The sequence below is a fragment of the Garra rufa genome, unplaced genomic scaffold, assembly GCF_049309525.1.
Source record: "Garra rufa unplaced genomic scaffold, GarRuf1.0 hap1_unplaced_003, whole genome shotgun sequence".
Classification (NCBI taxonomy): Eukaryota; Metazoa; Chordata; class Actinopteri; order Cypriniformes; family Cyprinidae; genus Garra; species Garra rufa.
The window spans coordinates 9,379,308-9,399,055 of NW_027394278.1; the positions used below are offsets into that span (position 1 = coordinate 9,379,308).

At 53.0% G+C, this 19,748-nt stretch overlaps 24 non-coding genes across 24 annotated transcripts; all 24 read left to right on the forward strand.

Moving 5' to 3' along the window:
* The first annotated feature begins 13 nt into the window (after positions 1-13).
* On the forward strand, positions 14-177 carry LOC141310694 (U1 spliceosomal RNA). Its single transcript, XR_012348172.1, has one exon. It is a non-coding gene; the product is annotated as a U1 spliceosomal RNA (small nuclear RNA).
* A 951-nt stretch (positions 178-1,128) lies between these two features.
* LOC141310991 (U2 spliceosomal RNA) lies at positions 1,129-1,319 on the forward strand. Its single transcript, XR_012348466.1, has one exon. It is a non-coding gene; the product is annotated as a U2 spliceosomal RNA (small nuclear RNA).
* Positions 1,320-1,685: 366 nt separating this feature from the next.
* Positions 1,686-1,849, forward strand: LOC141310695 (U1 spliceosomal RNA). Its single transcript, XR_012348173.1, has one exon. It is a non-coding gene; the product is annotated as a U1 spliceosomal RNA (small nuclear RNA).
* Positions 1,850-2,800: 951 nt separating this feature from the next.
* On the forward strand, positions 2,801-2,991 carry LOC141310893 (U2 spliceosomal RNA). Its single transcript, XR_012348370.1, has one exon. It is a non-coding gene; the product is annotated as a U2 spliceosomal RNA (small nuclear RNA).
* A 366-nt stretch (positions 2,992-3,357) lies between these two features.
* LOC141310696 (U1 spliceosomal RNA) lies at positions 3,358-3,521 on the forward strand. Its single transcript, XR_012348175.1, has one exon. It is a non-coding gene; the product is annotated as a U1 spliceosomal RNA (small nuclear RNA).
* Positions 3,522-4,419: 898 nt separating this feature from the next.
* Positions 4,420-4,610, forward strand: LOC141310982 (U2 spliceosomal RNA). The gene has a single exon (XR_012348457.1). It is a non-coding gene; the product is annotated as a U2 spliceosomal RNA (small nuclear RNA).
* Positions 4,611-4,976: 366 nt separating this feature from the next.
* Positions 4,977-5,140, forward strand: LOC141310697 (U1 spliceosomal RNA). Its single transcript, XR_012348176.1, has one exon. It is a non-coding gene; the product is annotated as a U1 spliceosomal RNA (small nuclear RNA).
* Positions 5,141-6,080: 940 nt separating this feature from the next.
* On the forward strand, positions 6,081-6,271 carry LOC141310992 (U2 spliceosomal RNA). The gene has a single exon (XR_012348467.1). It is a non-coding gene; the product is annotated as a U2 spliceosomal RNA (small nuclear RNA).
* Positions 6,272-6,637: 366 nt separating this feature from the next.
* LOC141310698 (U1 spliceosomal RNA) lies at positions 6,638-6,801 on the forward strand. The gene has a single exon (XR_012348177.1). It is a non-coding gene; the product is annotated as a U1 spliceosomal RNA (small nuclear RNA).
* Positions 6,802-7,699: 898 nt separating this feature from the next.
* Positions 7,700-7,890, forward strand: LOC141310894 (U2 spliceosomal RNA). The gene has a single exon (XR_012348371.1). It is a non-coding gene; the product is annotated as a U2 spliceosomal RNA (small nuclear RNA).
* A 366-nt stretch (positions 7,891-8,256) lies between these two features.
* On the forward strand, positions 8,257-8,420 carry LOC141310700 (U1 spliceosomal RNA). The gene has a single exon (XR_012348179.1). It is a non-coding gene; the product is annotated as a U1 spliceosomal RNA (small nuclear RNA).
* Positions 8,421-9,318: 898 nt separating this feature from the next.
* On the forward strand, positions 9,319-9,509 carry LOC141310896 (U2 spliceosomal RNA). Its single transcript, XR_012348374.1, has one exon. It is a non-coding gene; the product is annotated as a U2 spliceosomal RNA (small nuclear RNA).
* A 366-nt stretch (positions 9,510-9,875) lies between these two features.
* LOC141310702 (U1 spliceosomal RNA) lies at positions 9,876-10,039 on the forward strand. The gene has a single exon (XR_012348180.1). It is a non-coding gene; the product is annotated as a U1 spliceosomal RNA (small nuclear RNA).
* An 898-nt stretch (positions 10,040-10,937) lies between these two features.
* On the forward strand, positions 10,938-11,128 carry LOC141310897 (U2 spliceosomal RNA). Its single transcript, XR_012348375.1, has one exon. It is a non-coding gene; the product is annotated as a U2 spliceosomal RNA (small nuclear RNA).
* A 366-nt stretch (positions 11,129-11,494) lies between these two features.
* LOC141310703 (U1 spliceosomal RNA) lies at positions 11,495-11,658 on the forward strand. Its single transcript, XR_012348181.1, has one exon. It is a non-coding gene; the product is annotated as a U1 spliceosomal RNA (small nuclear RNA).
* A 951-nt stretch (positions 11,659-12,609) lies between these two features.
* LOC141310898 (U2 spliceosomal RNA) lies at positions 12,610-12,800 on the forward strand. The gene has a single exon (XR_012348376.1). It is a non-coding gene; the product is annotated as a U2 spliceosomal RNA (small nuclear RNA).
* A 366-nt stretch (positions 12,801-13,166) lies between these two features.
* Positions 13,167-13,330, forward strand: LOC141310704 (U1 spliceosomal RNA). Its single transcript, XR_012348182.1, has one exon. It is a non-coding gene; the product is annotated as a U1 spliceosomal RNA (small nuclear RNA).
* Positions 13,331-14,281: 951 nt separating this feature from the next.
* LOC141310899 (U2 spliceosomal RNA) lies at positions 14,282-14,472 on the forward strand. Its single transcript, XR_012348377.1, has one exon. It is a non-coding gene; the product is annotated as a U2 spliceosomal RNA (small nuclear RNA).
* A 366-nt stretch (positions 14,473-14,838) lies between these two features.
* On the forward strand, positions 14,839-15,002 carry LOC141310744 (U1 spliceosomal RNA). Its single transcript, XR_012348223.1, has one exon. It is a non-coding gene; the product is annotated as a U1 spliceosomal RNA (small nuclear RNA).
* An 898-nt stretch (positions 15,003-15,900) lies between these two features.
* Positions 15,901-16,091, forward strand: LOC141310901 (U2 spliceosomal RNA). The gene has a single exon (XR_012348378.1). It is a non-coding gene; the product is annotated as a U2 spliceosomal RNA (small nuclear RNA).
* A 366-nt stretch (positions 16,092-16,457) lies between these two features.
* On the forward strand, positions 16,458-16,621 carry LOC141310705 (U1 spliceosomal RNA). The gene has a single exon (XR_012348183.1). It is a non-coding gene; the product is annotated as a U1 spliceosomal RNA (small nuclear RNA).
* Positions 16,622-17,572: 951 nt separating this feature from the next.
* LOC141310902 (U2 spliceosomal RNA) lies at positions 17,573-17,763 on the forward strand. Its single transcript, XR_012348379.1, has one exon. It is a non-coding gene; the product is annotated as a U2 spliceosomal RNA (small nuclear RNA).
* A 366-nt stretch (positions 17,764-18,129) lies between these two features.
* Positions 18,130-18,293, forward strand: LOC141310706 (U1 spliceosomal RNA). The gene has a single exon (XR_012348184.1). It is a non-coding gene; the product is annotated as a U1 spliceosomal RNA (small nuclear RNA).
* A 951-nt stretch (positions 18,294-19,244) lies between these two features.
* LOC141310903 (U2 spliceosomal RNA) lies at positions 19,245-19,435 on the forward strand. Its single transcript, XR_012348380.1, has one exon. It is a non-coding gene; the product is annotated as a U2 spliceosomal RNA (small nuclear RNA).
* Positions 19,436-19,748: the final 313 nt, after the last annotated feature.

Below are 19,748 nucleotides of genomic sequence, written 5' to 3' on the forward strand. Positions count from 1 at the left end.
GGCCTAAAGCTTCATACTTACCTGGCAGGGGAGACACCATGATCAAGAAGGTGGTTCACCCAGGGCGAGGCTCGTCCATTGCACTCCGGCCGTGCTGACCCCTGCGAATTCCCCAAATGTGGGAATCTCGACTGCATAATTTATGGTAGTGGGGGACTGCGTTCGCGCTCTCCCCTGGATTTGTTGGTTTGAAAAGGCAGATGTTTTTGTTGGGTTTTTGTCTCTTTTTTCGTTTGTTTGTTTGTTTTGCTGTGGTTTGGTCTTTATCTCTTTTTTTTCCTGGATGATCAATGGTTTAGAGAGTTGTTCAGAGTGAAGAGGTCTGTCACCTGGTGTGTGTGTGTGTGTTGTGCGTGAAAACAAAGTCACTCGCGGTCTTGAAAGATCGCCCCCTGGGGGGCGTTTCAGTTCAAATTTCTCACAGACCTCGCTTTTTGTTTGGACTAAGCGTTGCGTAGCTGTAGCTGTTTGCGTGTTTGTTTGGCTGTCCTTTTTGTATCCTTTTCCTATTTTTTTTGACCTTACAGCGCCACCAAGTGGCCAGTCGCAGCGCCCCTTTACACCTGACCACAGACCGAGCCCCTGCACAGGTGTGCCGATTTGGGTGAACCGATCTCATCCCTTGCGGGAGTTATAGCCATTTTAGCAAACTCGGCCACACGACCTTCCAACGTTTTGGGGTCCCCTCGCCAGGGTGAATGGAAATTTCCGGGTTTTTTGGATCATTATTGACAGTCAGACTCCAGGGAATCTTTCTGCACTGCTCCGGGTCGGACTGGGCCAAATGCCTAGCGCTGGTTTGCAAAAGTAGGTTTTCGACGAAATCCAAAATAGCCGAAAATTTCGTCAGTGCGACGAGCGAATCCGAGGCCTGCTTCTCGTCCGGCTCGAGCCAAGGATTCCGATGACACGAGGCACGTGGCTCTGCGACAAACCGTTTGGGAGTTACGAGCGATGCCGTACTCTCCATCGCTGCAGCGCCACCGCCCGGCCGATCGGGGCGAGGCTCGGTGACGTTGCGGGCGGGGGTGGGTACTGCCGTCCCCCGACGTTTCAGGGCTCTGCGACCGCCCGCGGCCGAGGTGGCCGCCGCTGTTTCCGGCTTCCTCCCCGCCGCCTCACAACGGCATCGCTTCTCGGCCTTTTGGCTAAGATCAAGTGTAGTATCTGTTCTTATCAGTTTAATATCTGATACGTCCCCTACCCGGGGACTGCATATTAAATTGATTTTTGGATCAGGGAGCTGGAGCCGGGGCTTGCTCCGTCCACTCCATGCATCGGCCTGGTATTGCAGTGTTTCCACGAACGGTGCGCTTTCCCTATTTTTGTGTCTAATAGCAGAGCCGGTGACGTCGGGTTCAAAGCCGTGCTTCCCGTTTCTTGAGGTCTCCCCACCCGGCACGCCCATCTGAAGTCTTTGGAGTCTTCTGATAATGAGGTGGGGTAAAAACTCTGGGCTAATAAATAGAACACAAGAACGCTCAAACGACGTGATGTTACACACTTCTGTGCAGCGGGTGGCGCGATGCACCTAAAAGTTGTTTGCGATCCGCCATTAAGCAAGAGAAGAAGAAGACGCTTGGTCAACGCAGGGCACCCGCCCTTCCTTTGCTTGGGATGGGGGTCACCGTTGATAAGGATGGTAGACAGGGAAGCGGTTCCTCTGACAGGCGGCCTAAAGCTTCATACTTACCTGGCAGGGGAGACACCATGATCAAGAAGGTGGTTCACCCAGGGCGAGGCTCGTCCATTGCACTCCGGCCGTGCTGACCCCTGCGAATTCCCCAAATGTGGGAATCTCGACTGCATAATTTATGGTAGTGGGGGACTGCGTTCGCGCTCTCCCCTGGATTTGTTGGTTTGAAAAGGCAGATGTTTTTGTTGGGTTTTTGTCTCTTTTTTCGTTTGTTTGTTTGTTTTGCTGTGGTTTGGTCTTTATCTCTTTTTTTTCCTGGATGATCAATGGTTTAGAGAGTTGTTCAGAGTGAGGAGGTCTGTCACCTGGTGTGTGTGTGTGTGTTGTGCGTGAAAACAAAGTCACTCGCGGTCTTGAAAGATCGCCCCTTGGGGGGCGTTTCAGTTCAAATTTCTCACAGACCTCGCTTTTTGTTTGGACTAAGCGTTGCGTAGCTGTAGCTGTTTGCGTGTTTGTTTGGCTGTCCTTTTTGTATCCTTTTCCTATTTTTTTTGACCTTACAGCGCCACCAAGTGGCCAGTCGCAGCGCCCCTTTACACCTGACCACAGACCGAGCCCCTGCACAGGTGTGCCGATTTGGGTGAACCGATCTCATCCCTTGCGGGAGTTATAGCCATTTTAGCAAACTCGGCCACACGACCTTCCAACGTTTTGGGGTCCCCTCGCCAGGGTGAATGGAAATTTCCGGGTTTTTTGGATCATTATTGACAGTCAGACTCCAGGGAATCTTTCTGCACTGCTCCGGGTCGGACTGGGCCAAATGCCTAGCGCTGGTTTGCAAAAGTAGGTTTTCGACGAAATCCAAAATAGCCGAAAATTTCGTCAGTGCGACGAGCGAATCCGAGGCCTGCTTCTCGTCCGGCTCGAGCCAAGGATTCCGATGACACGAGGCACGTGGCTCTGCGACAAACCGTTTGGGAGTTACGAGCGATGCCGTACTCTCCATCGCTGCAGCGCCACCGCCCGGCCGATCGGGGCGAGGCTCGGTGACGTTGCGGGCGGGGGTGGGTACTGCCGTCCCCCGACGTTTCAGGGCTCTGCGACCGCCCGCGGCCGAGGTGGCCGCCGCTGTTTCCGGCTTCCTCCCCGCCGCCTCACAACGGCATCGCTTCTCGGCCTTTTGGCTAAGATCAAGTGTAGTATCTGTTCTTATCAGTTTAATATCTGATACGTCCCCTACCCGGGGACTGCATATTAAATTGATTTTTGGATCAGGGAGCTGGAGCCGGGGCTTGCTCCGTCCACTCCATGCATCGGCCTGGTATTGCAGTGTTTCCAGGAACGGTGCGCTTTCCCTATTTTTGTGTCTAATAGCAGAGCCGGTGACGTCGGGTTCAAAGCCGTGCTTCCCGTTTCTTGAGGTCTCCCCACCCGGCACGCCCATCTGAAGTCTTTGGAGTCTTCTGATAATGAGGTGGGGTAAAAACTCTGGGCTAATAAATAGAACACAAGAACGCTCAAACGACGTGATGTTACACACTTCTGTGCAGCGGGTGGCGCGATGCACCTAAAAGTTGTTTGCGATCCGCCATTAAGCAAGAGAAGAAGAAGACGCTTGGTCAACGCAGGGCACCCGCCCTTCCTTTGCTTGGGATGGGGGTCACCGTTGATAAGGATGGTAGACAGGGAAGCGGTTCCTCTGACAGGCGGCCTAAAGCTTCATACTTACCTGGCAGGGGAGACACCATGATCAAGAAGGTGGTTCACCCAGGGCGAGGCTCGTCCATTGCACTCCGGCCGTGCTGACCCCTGCGAATTCCCCAAATGTGGGAATCTCGACTGCATAATTTATGGTAGTGGGGGACTGCGTTCGCGCTCTCCCCTGGATTTGTTGGTTTGAAAAGGCAGATGTTTTTGTTGGGTTTTTGTCTCTTTTTTCGTTTGTTTGTTTGTTTTGCTGTGGTTTGGTCTTTATCTCTTTTTTTTCCTGGATGATCAATGGTTTAGAGAGTTGTTCAGAGTGAGGAGGTCTGTCACCTGGTGTGTGTGTGTGTGTTGTGCGTGAAAACAAAGTCACTCGCGGTCTTGAAAGATCGCCCCCTGGGGGGCGTTTCAGTTCAAATTTCTCACAGACCTCGCTTTTTGTTTGGACTAAGCGTTGCGTAGCTGTAGCTGTTTGCGTGTTTGTTTGGCTGTCCTTTTTGTATCCTTTTCCTATTTTTTTTGACCTTACAGCGCCACCAAGTGGCCAGTCGCAGCGCCCCTTTACACCTGACCGCAGACCGAGCCCCTGCACAGGTGTGCCGATTTGGGTGAACCGATCTCATTCCTTGCGGGAGTTATAGCCATTTTAGCAAACTCGGCCACACGACCTTCCAACGTTTTGGGGTCCCCTCGCCAGGGTGAATGGAAATTTCCGGGTTTTTTGGATCATTATTGACAGTCAGACTCCAGGGAATCTTTCTGCACTGCTCCGGGTCGGACTGGGCCAAATGCCTAGCGCTGGTTTGCAAAAGTAGGTTTTCGACGAAATCCAAAATAGCCGAAAATTTCGTCAGTGCGACGAGCGAATCCGAGGCCTGCTTCTCGTCCGGCTCGAGCCAAGGATTCCGATGACACGAGGCACGTGGCTCTGCGACAAACCGTTTGGGAGTTACGAGCGATGCCGTACTCTCCATCGCTGCAGCGCCACCGCCCGGCCGATCGGGGCGAGGCTCGGTGACGTTGCGGGCGGGGGTGGGTACTGCCTGTTTCCGGCTTCCTCCCCGCCGCCTCACAACGGCATCGCTTCTCGGCCTTTTGGCTAAGATCAAGTGTAGTATCTGTTCTTATCAGTTTAATATCTGATACGTCCCCTACCCGGGGACTGCATATTAAATTGATTTTTGGATCAGGGAGCTGGAGCCGGGGCTTGCTCCGTCCACTCCATGCATCGGCCTGGTATTGCAGGGTTTCCAGGAACGGTGCGCTTTCCCTATTTTTGTGTCTAATAGCAGAGCCGGTGACGTCGGGTTCAAAGCCGTGCTTCCCGTTTCTTGAGGTCTCCCCACCCGGCACGCCCATCTGAAGTCTTTGGAGTCTTCTGATAATGAGGTGGGGTAAAAACTCTGGGCTAATAAATAGAACACAAGAACGCTCAAACGACGTGATGTTACACACTTCTGTGCAGCGGGTGGCGCGATGCACCTAAAAGTTGTTTGCGATCCGCCATTAAGCAAGAGAAGAAGAAGACGCTTGGTCAACGCAGGGCACCCGCCCTTCCTTTGCTTGGGATGGGGGTCACCGTTGATAAGGATGGTAGACAGGGAAGCGGTTCCTCTGACAGGCGGCCTAAAGCTTCATACTTACCTGGCAGGGGAGACACCATGATCAAGAAGGTGGTTCACCCAGGGCGAGGCTCGTCCATTGCACTCCGGCCGTGCTGACCCCTGCGAATTCCCCAAATGTGGGAATCTCGACTGCATAATTTATGGTAGTGGGGGACTGCGTTCGCGCTCTCCCCTGGATTTGTTGGTTTGAAAAGGCAGATGTTTTTGTCTCTTTTTTCGTTTGTTTGTTTGTTTTGCTGTGGTTTGGTCTTTATCTCTTTTTTTTCCTGGATGATCAATGGTTTAGAGAGTTGTTCAGAGTGAGGAGGTCTGTCACCTGGTGTGTGTGTGTGTGTTGTGCGTGAAAACAAAGTCACTCGCGGTCTTGAAAGATCGCCCCCTGGGGGGCGTTTCAGTTCAAATTTCTCACAGACCTCGCTTTTTGTTTGGACTAAGCGTTGCGTAGCTGTAGCTGTTTGCGTGTTTGTTTGGCTGTCCTTTTTGTATCCTTTTCCTATTTTTTTTGACCTTACAGCGCCACCAAGTGGCCAGTCGCAGCGCCCCTTTACACCTGACCACAGACCGAGCCCCTGCACAGGTGTGCCGATTTGGGTGAACCGATCTCATCCCTTGCGGGAGTTATAGCCATTTTAGCAAACTCGGCCACACGACCTTCCAACGTTTTGGGGTCCCCTCGCCAGGGTGAATGGAAATTTCCGGGTTTTTTGGATCATTATTGACAGTCAGACTCCAGGGAATCTTTCTGCACTGCTCCGGGTCGGACTGGGCCAAATGCCTAGCGCTGGTTTGCAAAAGTAGGTTTTCGACGAAATCCAAAATAGCCGAAAATTTCGTCAGTGCGACGAGCGAATCCGAGGCCTGCTTCTCGTCCGGCTCGAGCCAAGGATTCCGATGACACGAGGCACGTGGCTCTGCGACAAACCGTTTGGGAGTTACGAGCGATGCCGTACTCTCCATCGCTGCAGCGCCACCGCCCGGCCGATCGGGGCGAGGCTCGGTGACGTTGCGGGCGGGGGTGGGTACTGCCGTCCCCCGACGTTTCAGGGCTCTGCGACCGCCCGCGGCCGAGGTGGCCGCCGCTGTTTCCGGCTTCCTCCCCGCCGCCTCACAACGGCATCGCTTCTCGGCCTTTTGGCTAAGATCAAGTGTAGTATCTGTTCTTATCAGTTTAATATCTGATACGTCCCCTACCCGGGGACTGCATATTAAATTGATTTTTGGATCAGGGAGCTGGAGCCGGGGCTTGCTCCGTCCACTCCATGCATCGGCCTGGTATTGCAGTGTTTCCACGAACGGTGCGCTTTCCCTATTTTTGTGTCTAATAGCAGAGCCGGTGACGTCGGGTTCAAAGCCGTGCTTCCCGTTTCTTGAGGTCTCCCCACCCGGCACGCCCATCTGAAGTCTTTGGAGTCTTCTGATAATGAGGTGGGGTAAAAACTCTGGGCTAATAAATAGAACACAAGAACGCTCAAACGACGTGATGTTACACACTTCTGTGCAGCGGGTGGCGCGATGCACCTAAAAGTTGTTTGCGATCCGCCATTAAGCAAGAGAAGAAGAAGACGCTTGGTCAACGCAGGGCACCCGCCCTTCCTTTGCTTGGGATGGGGGTCACCGTTGATAAGGATGGTAGACAGGGAAGCGGTTCCTCTGACAGGCGGCCTAAAGCTTCATACTTACCTGGCAGGGGAGACACCATGATCAAGAAGGTGGTTCACCCAGGGCGAGGCTCGTCCATTGCACTCCGGCCGTGCTGACCCCTGCGAATTCCCCAAATGTGGGAATCTCGACTGCATAATTTATGGTAGTGGGGGACTGCGTTCGCGCTCTCCCCTGGATTTGTTGGTTTGAAAAGGCAGATGTTTTTGTTGGGTTTTTGTCTCTTTTTTCGTTTGTTTGTTTGTTTTGCTGTGGTTTGGTCTTTATCTCTTTTTTTTCCTGGATGATCAATGGTTTAGAGAGTTGTTCAGAGTGAGGAGGTCTGTCACCTGGTGTGTGTGTGTGTGTTGTGCGTGAAAACAAAGTCACTCGCGGTCTTGAAAGATCGCCCCCTGGGGGGCGTTTCAGTTCAAATTTCTCACAGACCTCGCTTTTTGTTTGGACTAAGCGTTGCGTAGCTGTAGCTGTTTGCGTGTTTGTTTGGCTGTCCTTTTTGTATCCTTTTCCTATTTTTTTTGACCTTACAGCGCCACCAAGTGGCCAGTCGCAGCGCCCCTTTACACCTGACCGCAGACCGAGCCCCTGCACAGGTGTGCCGATTTGGGTGAACCGATCTCATTCCTTGCGGGAGTTATAGCCATTTTAGCAAACTCGGCCACACGACCTTCCAACGTTTTGGGGTCCCCTCGCCAGGGTGAATGGAAATTTCCGGGTTTTTTGGATCATTATTGACAGTCAGACTCCAGGGAATCTTTCTGCACTGCTCCGGGTCGGACTGGGCCAAATGCCTAGCGCTGGTTTGCAAAAGTAGGTTTTCGACGAAATCCAAAATAGCCGAAAATTTCGTCAGTGCGACGAGCGAATCCGAGGCCTGCTTCTCGTCCGGCTCGAGCCAAGGATTCCGATGACACGAGGCACGTGGCTCTGCGACAAACCGTTTGGGAGTTACGAGCGATGCCGTACTCTCCATCGCTGCAGCGCCACCGCCCGGCCGATCGGGGCGAGGCTCGGTGACGTTGCGGGCGGGGGTGGGTACTGCCTGTTTCCGGCTTCCTCCCCGCCGCCTCACAACGGCATCGCTTCTCGGCCTTTTGGCTAAGATCAAGTGTAGTATCTGTTCTTATCAGTTTAATATCTGATACGTCCCCTACCCGGGGACTGCATATTAAATTGATTTTTGGATCAGGGAGCTGGAGCCGGGGCTTGCTCCGTCCACTCCATGCATCGGCCTGGTATTGCAGTGTTTCCAGGAACGGTGCGCTTTCCCTATTTTTGTGTCTAATAGCAGAGCCGGTGACGTCGGGTTCAAAGCCGTGCTTCCCGTTTCTTGAGGTCTCCCCACCCGGCACGCCCATCTGAAGTCTTTGGAGTCTTCTGATAATGAGGTGGGGTAAAAACTCTGGGCTAATAAATAGAACACAAGAACGCTCAAACGACGTGATGTTACACACTTCTGTGCAGCGGGTGGCGCGATGCACCTAAAAGTTGTTTGCGATCCGCCATTAAGCAAGAGAAGAAGAAGACGCTTGGTCAACGCAGGGCACCCGCCCTTCCTTTGCTTGGGATGGGGGTCACCGTTGATAAGGATGGTAGACAGGGAAGCGGTTCCTCTGACAGGCGGCCTAAAGCTTCATACTTACCTGGCAGGGGAGACACCATGATCAAGAAGGTGGTTCACCCAGGGCGAGGCTCGTCCATTGCACTCCGGCCGTGCTGACCCCTGCGAATTCCCCAAATGTGGGAATCTCGACTGCATAATTTATGGTAGTGGGGGACTGCGTTCGCGCTCTCCCCTGGATTTGTTGGTTTGAAAAGGCAGATGTTTTTGTTGGGTTTTTGTCTCTTTTTTCGTTTGTTTGTTTGTTTTGCTGTGGTTTGGTCTTTATCTCTTTTTTTTCCTGGATGATCAATGGTTTAGAGAGTTGTTCAGAGTGAGGAGGTCTGTCACCTGGTGTGTGTGTGTGTGTTGTGCGTGAAAACAAAGTCACTCGCGGTCTTGAAAGATCGCCCCCTGGGGGGCGTTTCAGTTCAAATTTCTCACAGACCTCGCTTTTTGTTTGGACTAAGCGTTGCGTAGCTGTAGCTGTTTGCGTGTTTGTTTGGCTGTCCTTTTTGTATCCTTTTCCTATTTTTTTTGACCTTACAGCGCCACCAAGTGGCCAGTCGCAGCGCCCCTTTACACCTGACCGCAGACCGAGCCCCTGCACAGGTGTGCCGATTTGGGTGAACCGATCTCATTCCTTGCGGGAGTTATAGCCATTTTAGCAAACTCGGCCACACGACCTTCCAACGTTTTGGGGTCCCCTCGCCAGGGTGAATGGAAATTTCCGGGTTTTTTGGATCATTATTGACAGTCAGACTCCAGGGAATCTTTCTGCACTGCTCCGGGTCGGACTGGGCCAAATGCCTAGCGCTGGTTTGCAAAAGTAGGTTTTCGACGAAATCCAAAATAGCCGAAAATTTCGTCAGTGCGACGAGCGAATCCGAGGCCTGCTTCTCGTCCGGCTCGAGCCAAGGATTCCGATGACACGAGGCACGTGGCTCTGCGACAAACCGTTTGGGAGTTACGAGCGATGCCGTACTCTCCATCGCTGCAGCGCCACCGCCCGGCCGATCGGGGCGAGGCTCGGTGACGTTGCGGGCGGGGGTGGGTACTGCCTGTTTCCGGCTTCCTCCCCGCCGCCTCACAACGGCATCGCTTCTCGGCCTTTTGGCTAAGATCAAGTGTAGTATCTGTTCTTATCAGTTTAATATCTGATACGTCCCCTACCCGGGGACTGCATATTAAATTGATTTTTGGATCAGGGAGCTGGAGCCGGGGCTTGCTCCGTCCACTCCATGCATCGGCCTGGTATTGCAGTGTTTCCAGGAACGGTGCGCTTTCCCTATTTTTGTGTCTAATAGCAGAGCCGGTGACGTCGGGTTCAAAGCCGTGCTTCCCGTTTCTTGAGGTCTCCCCACCCGGCACGCCCATCTGAAGTCTTTGGAGTCTTCTGATAATGAGGTGGGGTAAAAACTCTGGGCTAATAAATAGAACACAAGAACGCTCAAACGACGTGATGTTACACACTTCTGTGCAGCGGGTGGCGCGATGCACCTAAAAGTTGTTTGCGATCCGCCATTAAGCAAGAGAAGAAGAAGACGCTTGGTCAACGCAGGGCACCCGCCCTTCCTTTGCTTGGGATGGGGGTCACCGTTGATAAGGATGGTAGACAGGGAAGCGGTTCCTCTGACAGGCGGCCTAAAGCTTCATACTTACCTGGCAGGGGAGACACCATGATCAAGAAGGTGGTTCACCCAGGGCGAGGCTCGTCCATTGCACTCCGGCCGTGCTGACCCCTGCGAATTCCCCAAATGTGGGAATCTCGACTGCATAATTTATGGTAGTGGGGGACTGCGTTCGCGCTCTCCCCTGGATTTGTTGGTTTGAAAAGGCAGATGTTTTTGTTGGGTTTTTGTCTCTTTTTTTGTTTGTTTGTTTGTTTTGCTGTGGTTTGGTCTTTATCTCTTTTTTTTCCTGGATGATCAATGGTTTAGAGAGTTGTTCAGAGTGAGGAGGTCTGTCACCTGGTGTGTGTGTGTGTGTTGTGCGTGAAAACAAAGTCACTCGCGGTCTTGAAAGATCGCCCCCTGGGGGGCGTTTCAGTTCAAATTTCTCACAGACCTCGCTTTTTGTTTGGACTAAGCGTTGCGTAGCTGTAGCTGTTTGCGTGTTTGTTTGGCTGTCCTTTTTGTATCCTTTTCCTATTTTTTTTGACCTTACAGCGCCACCAAGTGGCCAGTCGCAGCGCCCCTTTACACCTGACCACAGACCGAGCCCCTGCACAGGTGTGCCGATTTGGGTGAACCGATCTCATCCCTTGCGGGAGTTATAGCCATTTTAGCAAACTCGGCCACACGACCTTCCAACGTTTTGGGGTCCCCTCGCCAGGGTGAATGGAAATTTCCGGGTTTTTTGGATCATTATTGACAGTCAGACTCCAGGGAATCTTTCTGCACTGCTCCGGGTCGGACTGGGCCAAATGCCTAGCGCTGGTTTGCAAAAGTAGGTTTTCGACGAAATCCAAAATAGCCGAAAATTTCGTCAGTGCGACGAGCGAATCCGAGGCCTGCTTCTCGTCCGGCTCGAGCCAAGGATTCCGATGACACGAGGCACGTGGCTCTGCGACAAACCGTTTGGGAGTTACGAGCGATGCCGTACTCTCCATCGCTGCAGCGCCACCGCCCGGCCGATCGGGGCGAGGCTCGGTGACGTTGCGGGCGGGGGTGGGTACTGCCTGTTTCCGGCTTCCTCCCCGCCGCCTCACAACGGCATCGCTTCTCGGCCTTTTGGCTAAGATCAAGTGTAGTATCTGTTCTTATCAGTTTAATATCTGATACGTCCCCTACCCGGGGACTGCATATTAAATTGATTTTTGGATCAGGGAGCTGGAGCCGGGGCTTGCTCCGTCCACTCCATGCATCGGCCTGGTATTGCAGTGTTTCCAGGAACGGTGCGCTTTCCCTATTTTTGTGTCTAATAGCAGAGCCGGTGACGTCGGGTTCAAAGCCGTGCTTCCCGTTTCTTGAGGTCTCCCCACCCGGCACGCCCATCTGAAGTCTTTGGAGTCTTCTGATAATGAGGTGGGGTAAAAACTCTGGGCTAATAAATAGAACACAAGAACGCTCAAACGACGTGATGTTACACACTTCTGTGCAGCGGGTGGCGCGATGCACCTAAAAGTTGTTTGCGATCCGCCATTAAGCAAGAGAAGAAGAAGACGCTTGGTCAACGCAGGGCACCCGCCCTTCCTTTGCTTGGGATGGGGGTCACCGTTGATAAGGATGGTAGACAGGGAAGCGGTTCCTCTGACAGGCGGCCTAAAGCTTCATACTTACCTGGCAGGGGAGACACCATGATCAAGAAGGTGGTTCACCCAGGGCGAGGCTCGTCCATTGCACTCCGGCCGTGCTGACCCCTGCGAATTCCCCAAATGTGGGAATCTCGACTGCATAATTTATGGTAGTGGGGGACTGCGTTCGCGCTCTCCCCTGGATTTGTTGGTTTGAAAAGGCAGATGTTTTTGTTGGGTTTTTGTCTCTTTTTTTGTTTGTTTGTTTGTTTTGCTGTGGTTTGGTCTTTATCTCTTTTTTTTCCTGGATGATCAATGGTTTAGAGAGTTGTTCAGAGTGAGGAGGTCTGTCACCTGGTGTGTGTGTGTGTGTTGTGCGTGAAAACAAAGTCACTCGCGGTCTTGAAAGATCGCCCCCTGGGGGGCGTTTCAGTTCAAATTTCTCACAGACCTCGCTTTTTGTTTGGACTAAGCGTTGCGTAGCTGTAGCTGTTTGCGTGTTTGTTTGGCTGTCCTTTTTGTATCCTTTTCCTATTTTTTTTGACCTTACAGCGCCACCAAGTGGCCAGTCGCAGCGCCCCTTTACACCTGACCACAGACCGAGCCCCTGCACAGGTGTGCCGATTTGGGTGAACCGATCTCATCCCTTGCGGGAGTTATAGCCATTTTAGCAAACTCGGCCACACGACCTTCCAACGTTTTGGGGTCCCCTCGCCAGGGTGAATGGAAATTTCCGGGTTTTTTGGATCATTATTGACAGTCAGACTCCAGGGAATCTTTCTGCACTGCTCCGGGTCGGACTGGGCCAAATGCCTAGCGCTGGTTTGCAAAAGTAGGTTTTCGACGAAATCCAAAATAGCCGAAAATTTCGTCAGTGCGACGAGCGAATCCGAGGCCTGCTTCTCGTCCGGCTCGAGCCAAGGATTCCGATGACACGAGGCACGTGGCTCTGCGACAAACCGTTTGGGAGTTACGAGCGATGCCGTACTCTCCATCGCTGCAGCGCCACCGCCCGGCCGATCGGGGCGAGGCTCGGTGACGTTGCGGGCGGGGGTGGGTACTGCCGTCCCCCGACGTTTCAGGGCTCTGCGACCGCCCGCGGCCGAGGTGGCCGCCGCTGTTTCCGGCTTCCTCCCCGCCGCCTCACAACGGCATCGCTTCTCGGCCTTTTGGCTAAGATCAAGTGTAGTATCTGTTCTTATCAGTTTAATATCTGATACGTCCCCTACCCGGGGACTGCATATTAAATTGATTTTTGGATCAGGGAGCTGGAGCCGGGGCTTGCTCCGTCCACTCCATGCATCGGCCTGGTATTGCAGTGTTTCCAGGAACGGTGCGCTTTCCCTATTTTTGTGTCTAATAGCAGAGCCGGTGACGTCGGGTTCAAAGCCGTGCTTCCCGTTTCTTGAGGTCTCCCCACCCGGCACGCCCATCTGAAGTCTTTGGAGTCTTCTGATAATGAGGTGGGGTAAAAACTCTGGGCTAATAAATAGAACACAAGAACGCTCAAACGACGTGATGTTACACACTTCTGTGCAGCGGGTGGCGCGATGCACCTAAAAGTTGTTTGCGATCCGCCATTAAGCAAGAGAAGAAGAAGACGCTTGGTCAACGCAGGGCACCCGCCCTTCCTTTGCTTGGGATGGGGGTCACCGTTGATAAGGATGGTAGACAGGGAAGCGGTTCCTCTGACAGGCGGCCTAAAGCTTCATACTTACCTGGCAGGGGAGACACCATGATCAAGAAGGTGGTTCACCCAGGGCGAGGCTCGTCCATTGCACTCCGGCCGTGCTGACCCCTGCGAATTCCCCAAATGTGGGAATCTCGACTGCATAATTTATGGTAGTGGGGGACTGCGTTCGCGCTCTCCCCTGGATTTGTTGGTTTGAAAAGGCAGATGTTTTTGTTGGGTTTTTGTCTCTTTTTTCGTTTGTTTGTTTGTTTTGCTGTGGTTTGGTCTTTATCTCTTTTTTTTCCTGGATGATCAATGGTTTAGAGAGTTGTTCAGAGTGAGGAGGTCTGTCACCTGGTGTGTGTGTGTGTGTTGTGCGTGAAAACAAAGTCACTCGCGGTCTTGAAAGATCGCCCCTTGGGGGGCGTTTCAGTTCAAATTTCTCACAGACCTCGCTTTTTGTTTGGACTAAGCGTTGCGTAGCTGTAGCTGTTTGCGTGTTTGTTTGGCTGTCCTTTTTGTATCCTTTTCCTATTTTTTTTGACCTTACAGCGCCACCAAGTGGCCAGTCGCAGCGCCCCTTTACACCTGACCACAGACCGAGCCCCTGCACAGGTGTGCCGATTTGGGTGAACCGATCTCATTCCTTGCGGGAGTTATAGCCATTTTAGCAAACTCGGCCACACGACCTTCCAACGTTTTGGGGTCCCCTCGCCAGGGTGAATGGAAATTTCCGGGTTTTTTGGATCATTATTGACAGTCAGACTCCAGGGAATCTTTCTGCACTGCTCCGGGTCGGACTGGGCCAAATGCCTAGCGCTGGTTTGCAAAAGTAGGTTTTCGACGAAATCCAAAATAGCCGAAAATTTCGTCAGTGCGACGAGCGAATCCGAGGCCTGCTTCTCGTCCGGCTCGAGCCAAGGATTCCGATGACACGAGGCACGTGGCTCTGCGACAAACCGTTTGGGAGTTACGAGCGATGCCGTACTCTCCATCGCTGCAGCGCCACCGCCCGGCCGATCGGGGCGAGGCTCGGTGACGTTGCGGGCGGGGGTGGGTACTGCCGTCCCCCGACGTTTCAGGGCTCTGCGACCGCCCGCGGCCGAGGTGGCCGCCGCTGTTTCCGGCTTCCTCCCCGCCGCCTCACAACGGCATCGCTTCTCGGCCTTTTGGCTAAGATCAAGTGTAGTATCTGTTCTTATCAGTTTAATATCTGATACGTCCCCTACCCGGGGACTGCATATTAAATTGATTTTTGGATCAGGGAGCTGGAGCCGGGGCTTGCTCCGTCCACTCCATGCATCGGCCTGGTATTGCAGTGTTTCCAGGAACGGTGCGCTTTCCCTATTTTTGTGTCTAATAGCAGAGCCGGTGACGTCGGGTTCAAAGCCGTGCTTCCCGTTTCTTGAGGTCTCCCCACCCGGCACGCCCATCTGAAGTCTTTGGAGTCTTCTGATAATGAGGTGGGGTAAAAACTCTGGGCTAATAAATAGAACACAAGAACGCTCAAACGACGTGATGTTACACACTTCTGTGCAGCGGGTGGCGCGATGCACCTAAAAGTTGTTTGCGATCCGCCATTAAGCAAGAGAAGAAGAAGACGCTTGGTCAACGCAGGGCACCCGCCCTTCCTTTGCTTGGGATGGGGGTCACCGTTGATAAGGATGGTAGACAGGGAAGCGGTTCCTCTGACAGGCGGCCTAAAGCTTCATACTTACCTGGCAGAGGAGACACCATGATCAAGAAGGTGGTTCACCCAGGGCGAGGCTCGTCCATTGCACTCCGGCCGTGCTGACCCCTGCGAATTCCCCAAATGTGGGAATCTCGACTGCATAATTTATGGTAGTGGGGGACTGCGTTCGCGCTCTCCCCTGGATTTGTTGGTTTGAAAAGGCAGATGTTTTTGTTGGGTTTTTGTCTCTTTTTTCGTTTGTTTGTTTGTTTTGCTGTGGTTTGGTCTTTATCTCTTTTTTTTCCTGGATGATCAATGGTTTAGAGAGTTGTTCAGAGTGAGGAGGTCTGTCACCTGGTGTGTGTGTGTGTGTTGTGCGTGAAAACAAAGTCACTCGCGGTCTTGAAAGATCGCCCCCTGGGGGGCGTTTCAGTTCAAATTTCTCACAGACCTCGCTTTTTGTTTGGACTAAGCGTTGCGTAGCTGTAGCTGTTTGCGTGTTTGTTTGGCTGTCCTTTTTGTATCCTTTTCCTATTTTTTTTGACCTTACAGCGCCACCAAGTGGCCAGTCGCAGCGCCCCTTTACACCTGACCGCAGACCGAGCCCCTGCACAGGTGTGCCGATTTGGGTGAACCGATCTCATTCCTTGCGGGAGTTATAGCCATTTTAGCAAACTCGGCCACACGACCTTCCAACGTTTTGGGGTCCCCTCGCCAGGGTGAATGGAAATTTCCGGGTTTTTTGGATCATTATTGACAGTCAGACTCCAGGGAATCTTTCTGCACTGCTCCGGGTCGGACTGGGCCAAATGCCTAGCGCTGGTTTGCAAAAGTAGGTTTTCGACGAAATCCAAAATAGCCGAAAATTTCGTCAGTGCGACGAGCGAATCCGAGGCCTGCTTCTCGTCCGGCTCGAGCCAAGGATTCCGATGACACGAGGCACGTGGCTCTGCGACAAACCGTTTGGGAGTTACGAGCGATGCCGTACTCTCCATCGCTGCAGCGCCACCGCCCGGCCGATCGGGGCGAGGCTCGGTGACGTTGCGGGCGGGGGTGGGTACTGCCTGTTTCCGGCTTCCTCCCCGCCGCCTCACAACGGCATCGCTTCTCGGCCTTTTGGCTAAGATCAAGTGTAGTATCTGTTCTTATCAGTTTAATATCTGATACGTCCCCTACCCGGGGACTGCATATTAAATTGATTTTTGGATCAGGGAGCTGGAGCCGGGGCTTGCTCCGTCCACTCCATGCATCGGCCTGGTATTGCAGTGTTTCCAGGAACGGTGCGCTTTCCCTATTTTTGTGTCTAATAGCAGAGCCGGTGACGTCGGGTTCAAAGCCGTGCTTCCCGTTTCTTGAGGTCTCCCCACCCGGCACGCCCATCTGAAGTCTTTGGAGTCTTCTGATAATGAGGTGGGGTAAAAACTCTGGGCTAATAAATAGAACACAAGAACGCTCAAACGACGTGATGTTACACACTTCTGTGCAGCGGGTGGCGCGATGCACCTAAAAGTTGTTTGCGATCCGCCATTAAGCAAGAGAAGAAGAAGACGCTTGGTCAACGCAGGGCACCCGCCCTTCCTTTGCTTGGGATGGGGGTCACCGTTGATAAGGATGGTAGACAGGGAAGCGGTTCCTCTGACAGGCGGCCTAAAGCTTCATACTTACCTGGCAGGGGAGACACCATGATCAAGAAGGTGGTTCACCCAGGGCGAGGCTCGTCCATTGCACTCCGGCCGTGCTGACCCCTGCGAATTCCCCAAATGTGGGAATCTCGACTGCATAATTTATGGTAGTGGGGGACTGCGTTCGCGCTCTCCCCTGGATTTGTTGGTTTGAAAAGGCAGATGTTTTTGTTGGGTTTTTGTCTCTTTTTTCGTTTGTTTGTTTGTTTTGCTGTGGTTTGGTCTTTATCTCTTTTTTTTCCTGGATGATCAATGGTTTAGAGAGTTGTTCAGAGTGAGGAGGTCTGTCACCTGGTGTGTGTGTGTGTGTTGTGCGTGAAAACAAAGTCACTCGCGGTCTTGAAAGATCGCCCCCTGGGGGGCGTTTCAGTTCAAATTTCTCACAGACCTCGCTTTTTGTTTGGACTAAGCGTTGCGTAGCTGTAGCTGTTTGCGTGTTTGTTTGGCTGTCCTTTTTGTATCCTTTTCCTATTTTTTTTGACCTTACAGCGCCACCAAGTGGCCAGTCGCAGCGCCCCTTTACACCTGACCACAGACCGAGCCCCTGCACAGGTGTGCCGATTTGGGTGAACCGATCTCATTCCTTGCGGGAGTTATAGCCATTTTAGCAAACTCGGCCACACGACCTTCCAACGTTTTGGGGTCCCCTCGCCAGGGTGAATGGAAATTTCCGGGTTTTTTGGATCATTATTGACAGTCAGACTCCAGGGAATCTTTCTGCACTGCTCCGGGTCGGACTGGGCCAAATGCCTAGCGCTGGTTTGCAAAAGTAGGTTTTCGACGAAATCCAAAATAGCCGAAAATTTCGTCAGTGCGACGAGCGAATCCGAGGCCTGCTTCTCGTCCGGCTCGAGCCAAGGATTCCGATGACACGAGGCACGTGGCTCTGCGACAAACCGTTTGGGAGTTACGAGCGATGCCGTACTCTCCATCGCTGCAGCGCCACCGCCCGGCCGATCGGGGCGAGGCTCGGTGACGTTGCGGGCGGGGGTGGGTACTGCCGTCCCCCGACGTTTCAGGGCTCTGCGACCGCCCGCGGCCGAGGTGGCCGCCGCTGTTTCCGGCTTCCTCCCCGCCGCCTCACAACGGCATCGCTTCTCGGCCTTTTGGCTAAGATCAAGTGTAGTATCTGTTCTTATCAGTTTAATATCTGATACGTCCCCTACCCGGGGACTGCATATTAAATTGATTTTTGGATCAGGGAGCTGGAGCCGGGGCTTGCTCCGTCCACTCCATGCATCGGCCTGGTATTGCAGTGTTTCCAGGAACGGTGCGCTTTCCCTATTTTTGTGTCTAATAGCAGAGCCGGTGACGTCGGGTTCAAAGCCGTGCTTCCCGTTTCTTGAGGTCTCCCCACCCGGCACGCCCATCTGAAGTCTTTGGAGTCTTCTGATAATGAGGTGGGGTAAAAACTCTGGGCTAATAAATAGAACACAAGAACGCTCAAACGACGTGATGTTACACACTTCTGTGCAGCGGGTGGCGCGATGCACCTAAAAGTTGTTTGCGATCCGCCATTAAGCAAGAGAAGAAGAAGACGCTTGGTCAACGCAGGGCACCCGCCCTTCCTTTGCTTGGGATGGGGGTCACCGTTGATAAGGATGGTAGACAGGGAAGCGGTTCCTCTGACAGGCGGCCTAAAGCTTCATACTTACCTGGCAGGGGAGACACCATGATCAAGAAGGTGGTTCACCCAGGGCGAGGCTCGTCCATTGCACTCCGGCCGTGCTGACCCCTGCGAATTCCCCAAATGTGGGAATCTCGACTGCATAATTTATGGTAGTGGGGGACTGCGTTCGCGCTCTCCCCTGGATTTGTTGGTTTGAAAAGGCAGATGTTTTTGTTGGGTTTTTGTCTCTTTTTTCGTTTGTTTGTTTGTTTTGCTGTGGTTTGGTCTTTATCTCTTTTTTTTCCTGGATGATCAATGGTTTAGAGAGTTGTTCAGAGTGAGGAGGTCTGTCACCTGGTGTGTGTGTGTGTGTTGTGCGTGAAAACAAAGTCACTCGCGGTCTTGAAAGATCGCCCCCTGGGGGGCGTTTCAGTTCAAATTTCTCACAGACCTCGCTTTTTGTTTGGACTAAGCGTTGCGTAGCTGTAGCTGTTTGCGTGTTTGTTTGGCTGTCCTTTTTGTATCCTTTTCCTATTTTTTTTGACCTTACAGCGCCACCAAGTGGCCAGTCGCAGCGCCCCTTTACACCTGACCACAGACCGAGCCCCTGCACAGGTGTGCCGATTTGGGTGAACCGATCTCATTCCTTGCGGGAGTTATAGCCATTTTAGCAAACTCGGCCACACGACCTTCCAACGTTTTGGGGTCCCCTCGCCAGGGTGAATGGAAATTTCCGGGTTTTTTGGATCATTATTGACAGTCAGACTCCAGGGAATCTTTCTGCACTGCTCCGGGTCGGACTGGGCCAAATGCCTAGCGCTGGTTTGCAAAAGTAGGTTTTCGACGAAATCCAAAATAGCCGAAAATTTCGTCAGTGCGACGAGCGAATCCGAGGACTGCTTCTCGTCCGGCTCGAGCCAAGGATTCCGATGACACGAGGCACGTGGCTCTGCGACAAACCGTTTGGGAGTTACGAGCGATGCCGTACTCTCCATCGCTGCAGCGCCACCGCCCGGCCGATCGGGGCGAGGCTCGGTGACGTTGCGGGCGGGGGTGGGTACTGCCGTCCCCCGACGTTTCAGGGCTCTGCGACCGCCCGCGGCCGAGGTGGCCGCCGCTGTTTCCGGCTTCCTCCCCGCCGCCTCACAACGGCATCGCTTCTCGGCCTTTTGGCTAAGATCAAGTGTAGTATCTGTTCTTATCAGTTTAATATCTGATACGTCCCCTACCCGGGGACTGCATATTAAATTGATTTTTGGATCAGGGAGCTGGAGCCGGGGCTTGCTCCGTCCACTCCATGCATCGGCCTGGTATTGCAGTGTTTCCAGGAACGGTGCGCTTTCCCTATTTTTGTGTCTAATAGCAGAGCCGGTGACGTCGGGTTCAAAGCCGTGCTTCCCGTTTCTTGAGGTCTCCCCACCCGGCACGCCCATCTGAAGTCTTTGGAGTCTTCTGATAATGAGGTGGGGTAAAAACTCTGGGCTAATAAATAGAACACAAGAACGCTCAAACGACGTGATGTTACACACTTCTGTGCAGCGGGTGGCGCGATGCACCTAAAAGTTGTTTGCGATCCGCCATTAAGCAAGAGAAGAAGAAGACGCTTGGTCAACGCAGGGCACCCGCCCTTCCTTTGCTTGGGATGGGGGTCACCGTT